Source organism: Oreochromis niloticus, linkage group LG20, assembly GCF_001858045.2.
Source record: "Oreochromis niloticus isolate F11D_XX linkage group LG20, O_niloticus_UMD_NMBU, whole genome shotgun sequence".
Lineage (NCBI taxonomy): Eukaryota > Metazoa > Chordata > Actinopteri > Cichliformes > Cichlidae > Oreochromis > Oreochromis niloticus.
The window spans coordinates 1715080-1724943 of record NC_031984.2 but is presented as its reverse complement, the minus strand read 5'-3'; the positions used below and the strand labels follow the sequence as shown (position 1 = coordinate 1724943).

Sequence of the window (9864 nt, the reverse complement as noted above, 5' to 3'; positions counted from 1 at the left end):
GTGTAATTCATAATCCTGATGGTCTGATTGCTTTACAGGATTTATTGTAATAAACTAAAACTTTAACCTTTATTCATCTCCTCACTTTTTCCTTTGATCACATCTGACATCAGTGCTGCTCCTCAGCTTCTGCTGTTTTTTAAAATTCTGACATCATTCTCTCTGTTGCATTTCAGCCTCACACTTCAGATGACAGGTCATCTTTAATCCCAGTGTGTGTGTGTGTGTGTGTGTGTGTGTGTGTGTGTGTGTGTGTGTGTGTTTTGATGACAAGTCCCAGACAATGCCAGACATGAGACAAGGACATGAGAGGGAATGATCCTCATCTGTTGTATTGATCTTTGACTCTTAACCATCAGCTCTCAGGCGCATGCACACACACACACACACACACACACACATGCACACACACACACACACACACACACACACGTGCACTTGCAGGTTAAGCGAATTAAGCAATAGAGGACATGAAAATGGAGGAAGGCTATGGAGGTCGGGGGGAGGAGGGGACAAACTGAAGCTGCAGGAGGTGGAGGAGATAATGGGCCTGCTGTCTGCTTGAGAGGAAACTCAATTTTCTGAGCAGAAGTAGATCAGAAGACGAAAATGAAAGAGGGGGAATCTGGAAATACCCTGGTTTTTGTCTAAAGAGCAGTTTGGATGGTGTTCACACTTTCACTGCGGTTCAGCCGTGTAGCAGCACTGCTTTATACAGCACTGTGTCAGTCTGTCGGTCAGCCTGTGAATAAACTTAATACAGACATCGAAAACTCTGAGAATAAATATTAATGACTTTGGTTGTTCTCTCACTTAAATGCAGCTCCTTTAAATCCGGTCAGTTTGTGATTTACTGTAACTGTGCCCAAAGGGATGCATAAAGAAGGCTCAGCCTGCTCAGGTCTAGTCTCATCATTGTTAAGTCAAGCTTTTATTAAACATTAGCCCAGATAAAATATATTTAAAACATACATAAGTATTAGTATAATATTGTAAGGCTGTAGAATCTTTACCTTACAAAATAAAGCACCTTGAGGTGACTGTTGTTGCGATTTTGGTGCCATATAAATAAAACTGAATTGTAATTGATTTGAATTAACCAGTGTGGCATCTTCCTCCTCAGTGGTTTAATGCAGCTCAGCTGGACCTGCTGTTGGCACATGTAGCACAATATGTACTTTCATATTTAGTCCGAATAGTGAGTGTAAGCACTTTCACACGAGTACAGCTAGAAGAAGTGCTGTCTGAGTATCTGGACGGTGCTCATTTATGTTTGCCTCATAATGGAACATAAAATGCTGTATCGCTCGTTTCATCAGTAAGATGATTGCACTACATGTATTATTAGTTCAGCATTAACAGAGCAGGCTGAGAGGAAGAAAGGCCCCTTGTGACATGTCACATCAATCTCACTTTCATGTGTGCTGCCTTTTCAGTATTAAAATAAATATATTAAACTTCTGGAAATCACCTTTTATTTTTATCATGTCTACATGTTTGCATCTGAGAATTTAAACCTGGGAACTTGAAGTTTGTTTTCTGAAACTTGCTGTGACACTAAAACTGTCCAGTTCCCTTTTCTTAGAAAGAGAAATGCTTCTTATGTTTTTCTTCTTTAACACACACTTAAGGAATGAAAGGTTAAATCTAATCATCAGCTGGTGGACAGTAAATTACAATAGAAATTATTCTGAAATACCCCAAATGTCCTAAAGCAGTTTGTGTGATATTTGTGTCCTCTGTTTGTACCCGAGGCTGTGATACACATGCAGGTCCAAACACTGTGTTCAAACAGGTGATCCCTGCCAAAACTTTGCTTAGTTTGTGTGTATGTTTTAGATGGTATTGAAAAGGCCAGCTAGCTTTGTGCAATCTGTTGCTGTCTCAGTTTTTTTTACCTCCCTTAGATTTGCTATTTTGAGTGCATACACATATTCCCAATTAAATACAGCTACATGAAGTGATTTACGAGTGTGGTGTAACCAGATAGAACAAAAGGTTGTGTGTTGTAGGTCGTCGTCCTGGCTGCGCAGCACAAAGGGAGGGACCACCAGACACTTTTCAGCCAGTATCCTGGCAGCTAACTGAAACCTGATTCCTGATGTGCTCAGTTTCAATTTTTTTTCAACACTTCTCTGTCAAAATTCTACAGAAAATGCTAAATAAGTGCATAGTGCACAACGAGTACTACAAAAGAATGTAACAGAAGAATAATCCAAACTTTAACATTTCTTGTACTTTGCCTTCAACAGTCCTGTAGTACATGATCACATCCTCTCTTTCCTTGCATCACTCATTTTGCTGACTTCATGTGTGGAGTCTCTGCTTACCTTGCTTTCTGTCCTCGATACACTTTGTGTACTCAGACTACACACGTGTAGCCTGAGTACATGTGTCACTGAGTGCATGAATTACATAGAAATCAGAAATGTGTTGCTTATGTGTGCTTGTGTAGCTTTTATGCTATTTGATGTCAGTTATTTAAGCCCTGGATTCAGATACTTTTTGCTGTTGGTGCTGAAGGTGAAACTTCTTTTTATTACATTTCTGCATTTTTGTCTGGTTGTTAAAGACGAGGATCTCATGCTGCAGGCTTAATGATGCTCAGGCCTCTTCAAAGCAGGTGTGTATTTTCTTTTAAATGTTTTTGTGGGTTTTGCAGATTTACAATTGTTTGACTGATGATTTGTGTTTTATATTAAGCTGTCGAAGAGCTGTGAAGAAGAGCACAACAACGATCAGACACAAAGAAACACTAACCGATCACTGTTTCACCATATCCACCTTCCTGCTAAAGAAAAACACTTTAAAAACTGACGTCCCGTCCATCTGTCCTCTCACATCCTTCTTTCTGAATTTGTCTTTCACACACAAACACAGACACAGAGAAAGTGTGGGCGTGTTTTGGATGTCTGCTCTGTTTGGCAGTTAACAAAATGCCACATGGATGTCGCTGGGTTTTATAATCTGGATACCAGAGAACAGAATTTCCATTCTAATGATGAGAGGAGGAAAAGAAGGAGGAGCGGAGCGGGAAAGCATCTGGACAGACTGGAAGAGGAAGGAGATGGAAGAAGCACAATGTGAGCTGCTGTTGGTGGTGAGTTTAGGGGCGGTACTGCTCTGTTACGTCACACATTTTTCAGCCGTTTGAAAGGAGTGGGCCTTTTAACTATGATAATAGTTGAAATAATACCAATAAAACAACAATAGTATCTTCACTTTGTTGTGTTTTCATGAGATAAGCACACCTTTGATTGGTTGCTCTAACAGGACGCCACTGACATGCGTAATACAATTTCACCCACCAATTTGTTTACTTGATTTCTGCAGTCACATTTATATACAGTTATCAGCAAACAGAAACATTTGTTAGAGGCTTGTGACATAATTTCCAACAACGCCACTGGACTAACCCACGGCCACATGGTCATATTGGCTCAGGTCAAAGTTTCAAAGCTTCAGTCTTTAAACCTGCTGAGTTCATGCAAAGCAAGAACCAGCTGCTATTTCTCCGAGGGCACTGCACGTACTAAAATGCTTTAGCAAGAAACTCACTTTCAGGACCCTGAAGATGCAAATTAGGAATTAACCTGTTCCTATTCATTAGTGTAGCTGAAATTAAAAGGTCATATTCTCTCTATCATGTCCTACAATTCTGACTAGTGCCCCCCAAAAACGAAAAGGAAGAAGAAGAAGAATATAATAACTCTAATTTCATTGATCCATCTCCAATTTTTCCATTTCAGAGTTTAGGCTGGGATCGATCTGGTCTGAAATATCATAATTCAAAAATTAATTAAAAAAATCTAAAATAATCTGTAAGGCTTCCCTCTCTAATGGACCAGTGTACTGACAAACAATCATCTCTTATTGAACTAAAGAGGAAGCTTTCATACTGAGCTTGTGCTTTTGTGATTCAGCCATTAGCTGCATTAATGGACATAAGGAATATAAATATATATACTGTTTTAAATATAAAAGAAGAGGTTAAAAACTATCAAAGATCAAATAACACAAGTATTTAATGGTATTTAATAGCTTTGGTATTTAATGGTGAATTAATTACTTGTTTCAGATAGTTTAGTCCAAATAATTCAGATTATTTTTCATTGATGTTCTTACAATCGAAGCAGCCGGCCACCAGAGAGGCAAGAAAGGGGGTGGGGGGGCATTGAGGTGAAGAGGAAGGGAGGGGCAGGAGGTATCAGGGGAATACAGAGAGAGAGAGAAGGAGAGAGAGAGACTACAATAAAAAAGGCTGATGTCATCTCTGTGAAGCAGCCAATCCGAGAGCAGCAGAGAGGGAAAGGAGGGAGGGAGAAGAGGCAGAGCTCAGAAGGGTGTGTTTTCTGTACCACTGCAGCATCAGTGCAAAAAAAAGACAGGAGGAAAAGGCACGAGTCGGTGGACTGGACCGAGAAACAATACAGAGATAGAAGAAGAGACACGGAGAGGAGCGTGAGAAGAGGAGAAACATCCAGAGGAGACACCTGCAGAGGTAGGACTAACACCGAAGCATCCCAGGGATCTGCTGGTGTCTGGGTTTCCATCCATGAACATGTGTGTGTGTCAGTGGGTTGGAGATCAGGGCTGGAGGGTCTAACGGTGTCTTACATAATAGGAAGGCAGGTACTGTGTGAGCGACTGAGGGTGAGATACTAGACAAGTGTTTGTGTGTCACTGTACATACATGTGTGGGTGTTGGTGCGCACTTCCTCCTGTCTGTGATTTCACCTTTTCACTCAAACATGCTCGGGTCAGTAAATGTTCACTCGTGATGTTTGTGCGGAGGTAAATCCATCTGTAGGGAGTGTCTGACTTGATTCAGCTTTTTAATATCTGATAAATCATCTGCGGCCGTGTTTTTATGAATATTGAATGAAATGCTGCACTATACCACATTATCGTGTTAAATTATTCACTGCTGTTCTGTAGCATGCTTCCTTTCATGCTAAGAGTCTCTGCCAGGAATGATTTAGTCTGATCTTCATATCTCAAAATAAGATAACTGCAATTCCCATCTTGTGTCCATGCCAGCTTCCAGGCTGCTGTCCGCCCATGGCCTGGTGCTGAATGGTGCTGTTTCCTATGTTAACAGGTTCTTTAGTTTGTCCAGTTAGTGGTCCAACACCAAGAACATATTGAGTTTATCAACACTTATGACCAAGAAAAGCTTCGATGTTCAGAAGCTGGAACCAATGACTAATCTCTAAAAGTGTTTCCTGTTGCTCAACTTCTCTCTGAATGGGGGATAAAATGAAGGAAGAGAAGCTCTGTAGCTCCTGCTCACTGCTGTGTTTGTCCTGTGCTTCTGTTTACTCTGGAATTCCTCTTTTTTCTCATGGCAACATCATTTAGGCCTCTCTGTCATTCTCTGCCTGCATTGTGGAGTTTTCTCACTGTGATCGCTCAGGCACTTAAAATTAGGCCAGAACCTGCGAGCAGGAATCAGAGAGGAGGTGGAAGGAGGGCTGAAGGAGGGAAAGTTGATCAAATGCAGAGTGTGAGTGAAATGGGAGGTGAAGGATTTAGCCCAGAAGAGCCTGAATCCAGAAGAGCAGAGGAAACGAGAGGATGTGGAAGGTGACAGGGAGCCTGGACCGGGATGAGAGGTAGAGGAGGAGGAGGAGGAGGGATATTTAGGGCTGAGTGGCGTAGGAGGATTTTTAGCCCATTTCTCTTTCTCCCCTCCCCAGATCTTTGGCAGCAGTCAAATTGACTGAAACCATCTGCCTGCATTTTTTATTCAGGCTTTTGTACTTACAGTAGACTACCTCCAGACCGCCACATGAAGAAATATGCATCATGAAAGGAGCGCTCTGCACAGCCCTGTTCTCAAGAAGTGGCTGCAATAATTAACAAATGATTTAAAAACTGTTTTTAACCTTTATTGTTGTTTGAACAAACATCCATCTTTTTTGTTGTTGCCAGTAACATGAAAGTCGTCTTCTTTAAAAGACACTCTGAGCTGTTTCCTGCCTCAGACTCAGTTCAACAGTTCGAGGCCTCATCTGTCATGTTTAGTGGAGAGGAAGCAGCAGCACCAAGACCGAGCTCAGCTCCAGCTCTGCGTCTGGTTTTTGTTCTCATGAATGAGTTTGGACTTATTAAAGTGTTTCTGCCAGAAATTCCCTTAAACAGACTCGTGTGTGTGCAGTGCAGCGCCTCACTGCACACAGACGGATCTCTGAATTTTTAATGACATTAAGTTGTGCAGATGATGAAGTTTCTCAGCTTTAAAATGAGACCCACACAGACGTCCACAGACCATAACAACTCCCCGTCTGTTCTTCTGAAAGCCTTTCTGAGATTTTTGTTTTTACGCTCAAACATTCACTAATTAACCTCAAAGTAACACTTTACAGTCTTTTGTGTCCGTCCCAGATTTTTTGATAAATGGATGCTGTGGACTTCAAACTGATTTGAGTGCAGCTGGATTCAAATTCTTTATAGTATATGTAATATAATCAAATATGCTTCCATCCATCTTATTAACTGCTTATCCAACGCAGTATTGGAGGCCCAGGGTCATCCAAGGGGCAGGATTTAATTAAATACATTAAATTAAACAATGTATAATACAATAAAAAATTAAGTACATATATAGTGTTGAAATTAGGAGCAGGACTCTTTACTTACACTGACACTTCCTCCGAGCTGTTTAGAGACCCGGGTTATCACTGTCCTCTTTATTTCTCTTAATGTCGACAAAGTCTATGGAACTAAGCGAACGATATCTGTGCAACATTAACACTGATTTAATTTTTTTTACAGAAAAATTATAACAGCAAAATAAAACCCAGCACTAACCCTGTGTGCGCCGCTGGTGACATGGTGGTTAAATCACTTCTTCATCAATATATTTCTGTGTTTTTGCTTTTGTAACATCAAAAATTATGACAATTTAAATTCTTTAATATAGTTTTCTATAATGACACCAACCCGTATGTTGCAGAGAGCCAGCTGATAAGAAACGATATGAAGTTGACAGCAGTTAAAGAGTGTGCGAGTGCTGGGAGCTCGGTGCTGTCCAACAGTCTGAATATCTGAGCTTCAGCACACACTGAGCCTCCTGTGTGAGTCTTATTCATCCAGACGGAGCAAAACTCGTCCACCTGACACACCTGAGAGAAACAGTTAAAAGCTTTGGACATTATTCAGACAGCCTCCGTCTGATGAATCACCTGGTTTATGAATTATGACACAAAAATGATGACGTGTTTATTCGTCTAAATTTACAGGAATAATATACAGTAACCAATAAGAGGTTATAAAAGGGCAAAGGATATAACACGTGGCACATCTGTAAACATCTGTCACAGTTTCCAGGCTGGGAGCAAACATTCATTCATAGCACGACGGATTTAACGAAGCGTTGATCCAGACACTCGTGATCTTTGGAGTGTTTGAGGTAAAAATGACATCGATAGTTTTACAGATATGGGTAAAGATTATTCACACATCAAAAAATTAAACTTTACGCAACATTTCTGAAAACAATATCAACATAAACTCTGTGGCAGTTTCTCCTCAACTTTTTGTGATTAAATCTTTTTTTTAAATAAATATTTTCACATAAATATTCTCCATTAATCATTTTCTGCATGCAGAACATGTCAGAGGAATAATGCAGCTGTTTAGTAGAGACGGTTTAAAAGCGCTCTGACTGAAGTTGTTACTGAGAGTAATTCTGCGCCCAGTAAGCAGCCAGAGGCGCCCTCAGGCAAGCTGCTACGTTAGCACGCAGAGTGGGAGGACAACCTGAACTCGTCCCAGCAGGTCCATCAAGTCGATCAAAGAATGAGCAGTTTGGAGCCGTAGGTCCGCAGGTCAGATGGAGGTCTGGGTTCAGAAAATCAGATTAGTCTGAATTTAGCTCTTCCTCAGTTCCTCTGTCTGTCTTTGCTCTGAGTGTCGTCTGTAATTCTCATTGTGGCATTTCTCATCCATCTTCATCCATCTCTCTCTCACGCCCCCGCTCCCTCCCCCTCGAAACATCTTTCCTCTCTTTTGACCTTTTGTTCTTCCACATCGCCTTTTTTCCATTTTACCCTCAACAAATGAGGTCTTTGTGTTTAGAAATTAAGAAATGCCCTTAACACCCCCCCTTCTTGCCATCTTTTCCTCCTTCCTTTTTCGAGTGTGTGTGGAGATCGGGGGGGGTGCGTCCATTAGCCCGGATTAGAGCCTGTAGGCAGGTTTTAACAGCCCCTCTGTGTTTGGGGCTTTAATCTCTTCAGAAGAAGCTAATCTGACTTCAGTGGCTTTAACACACACACACACACACACACACTCACACACACACACACACACACACGCACACACACACACACACACACACACACACACACACACACAGTGGAGTAAATATGTGATGAGTCTGTTTTTGTGGGCAGTGTAGCTGATCCATGACAAGAGTCCATTCATGGCGTGACCACCAACACAGAGGACTCTATCAGACAAACAATATGATCAGTGACTCGGTGGACCAAAGGTCACATGACAAACAGTCTCCTGACCAGAAGATGAGCGATATGAGACATAAATCTGACGCTTCACACCAACCAGCCAAACTGGTTTGATATTTTTTAATATATATTTCCTGTCGTGTATCTTCTGTGGTGCATGAGCCTCAGACTGCAGACGCTCTGATCACTAAACAGTTTTTTTTCTAATGTCAGAGCTTTAAATGGTCATAAAGAACAAACTTCCATTTGTGGTTAATGGTTCAAAACTTCTCTTTAAAAAGTGAAACTTGACTTTCAGGAAGCGTGAAGTGTGACTCATACAAAGCTGAGAACAAACAATGGAAATGAGCAGAAAGCCTCATTTTTTTGGTTTTCAGCGTCTCAAATTGTTGAATTTACAGCTTTTCATTTTTTTTATTTGATAATAAACTGCATATTTGGGAGATTTAGGGGGGACGTTCGTCATCATCTCAGGCACTTTTTCAGTTTTCTGATGTTTTATAAAACAAATAATAAAATCCCAAAATATTCGAATCAAAAATAGAAGAAAAACTCGAGCGGTCTAAAACGTGTTTCTTTGTCCGTTATCTTTCTGACACTGAGTGGAACTCAGACTCTGGCCTGTGTTCATTTTGCTCACAGATGAGTCTGTTTCACAAAAACAAAGAGTGACTCATTCAAAGCCAGTAAACACTGATCACACCTGCTTTGACCTCTTTTCCCACTCCACCGCAAAAAAGAGGAAAACCTAATATTCATATGTGTGGTTTGTTAATGCTGGTGTGGAGAGAGATTTTATAGACCACAGTGACCTACAGGAAGTAAAGAGAAGTGAGGTCATCGGCCATTTTTGTTGCTCAAAGAGAAGCCCGGCTGTGGGTTAAGAAACCACAGCATCCAGGCTCTGCTCCGCTTTTTTTCTGCACTTGTTCCAAGTGAAATGTTTGGATCGTTCCAAAGATGAATATGTTCAGTGAGGATAAACTGAGCCGTCACGTCTTCTTCAGTTCCCCTGAATTCACTGTGAGATGGTTTCAGTCACTAACATGCTTCATGATGGAGAAAAGTTTTCATCTATCTGAAGTCTGATTGGTTTTTCACTGCGCTTAAGTAAAAGTTCATCTTTGTCGCACGCAAATGTTATCATCAGCATTTTCCCCTTTTTCTAATATTTGACAGAAAGCTGACTAATTGAATAATCAAGAAAATAATTCCAGAGTTAATAAGTGATGAAAATAATCCTCATGTCTGATTAAATCTCTGCGTCCGTGTCATCCCGCAGCCGCAGAATTATCTCGTTTAATCCACGATTATCTTTGCATAATTTAACATTTCTTTGCATTTTTAAGTTTAATCCTCTTGCACCTCCGGTCGCCGAGTACTCGAAATAAAG

At 40.8% G+C, this 9864-nt stretch overlaps 1 protein-coding gene across 3 annotated transcripts in view; it reads left to right on the top strand.

Moving 5' to 3' along the window:
• The first annotated feature begins 4327 nt into the window (after nucleotides 1-4327).
• LOC100712012 (neural cell adhesion molecule L1.1) overlaps nucleotides 4328-9864 on the top strand; it is a 44487-nt gene continuing 38950 nt past the window's right edge. For all 3 annotated transcript variants that reach the window (XM_005477792.4, XM_005477791.4, XM_005477790.4), the window contains exon 1: nucleotides 4328-4501. The gene's annotated coding sequence lies outside the window, so the exon portion shown is untranslated. The remainder of the gene's footprint in view (nucleotides 4502-9864) is intronic.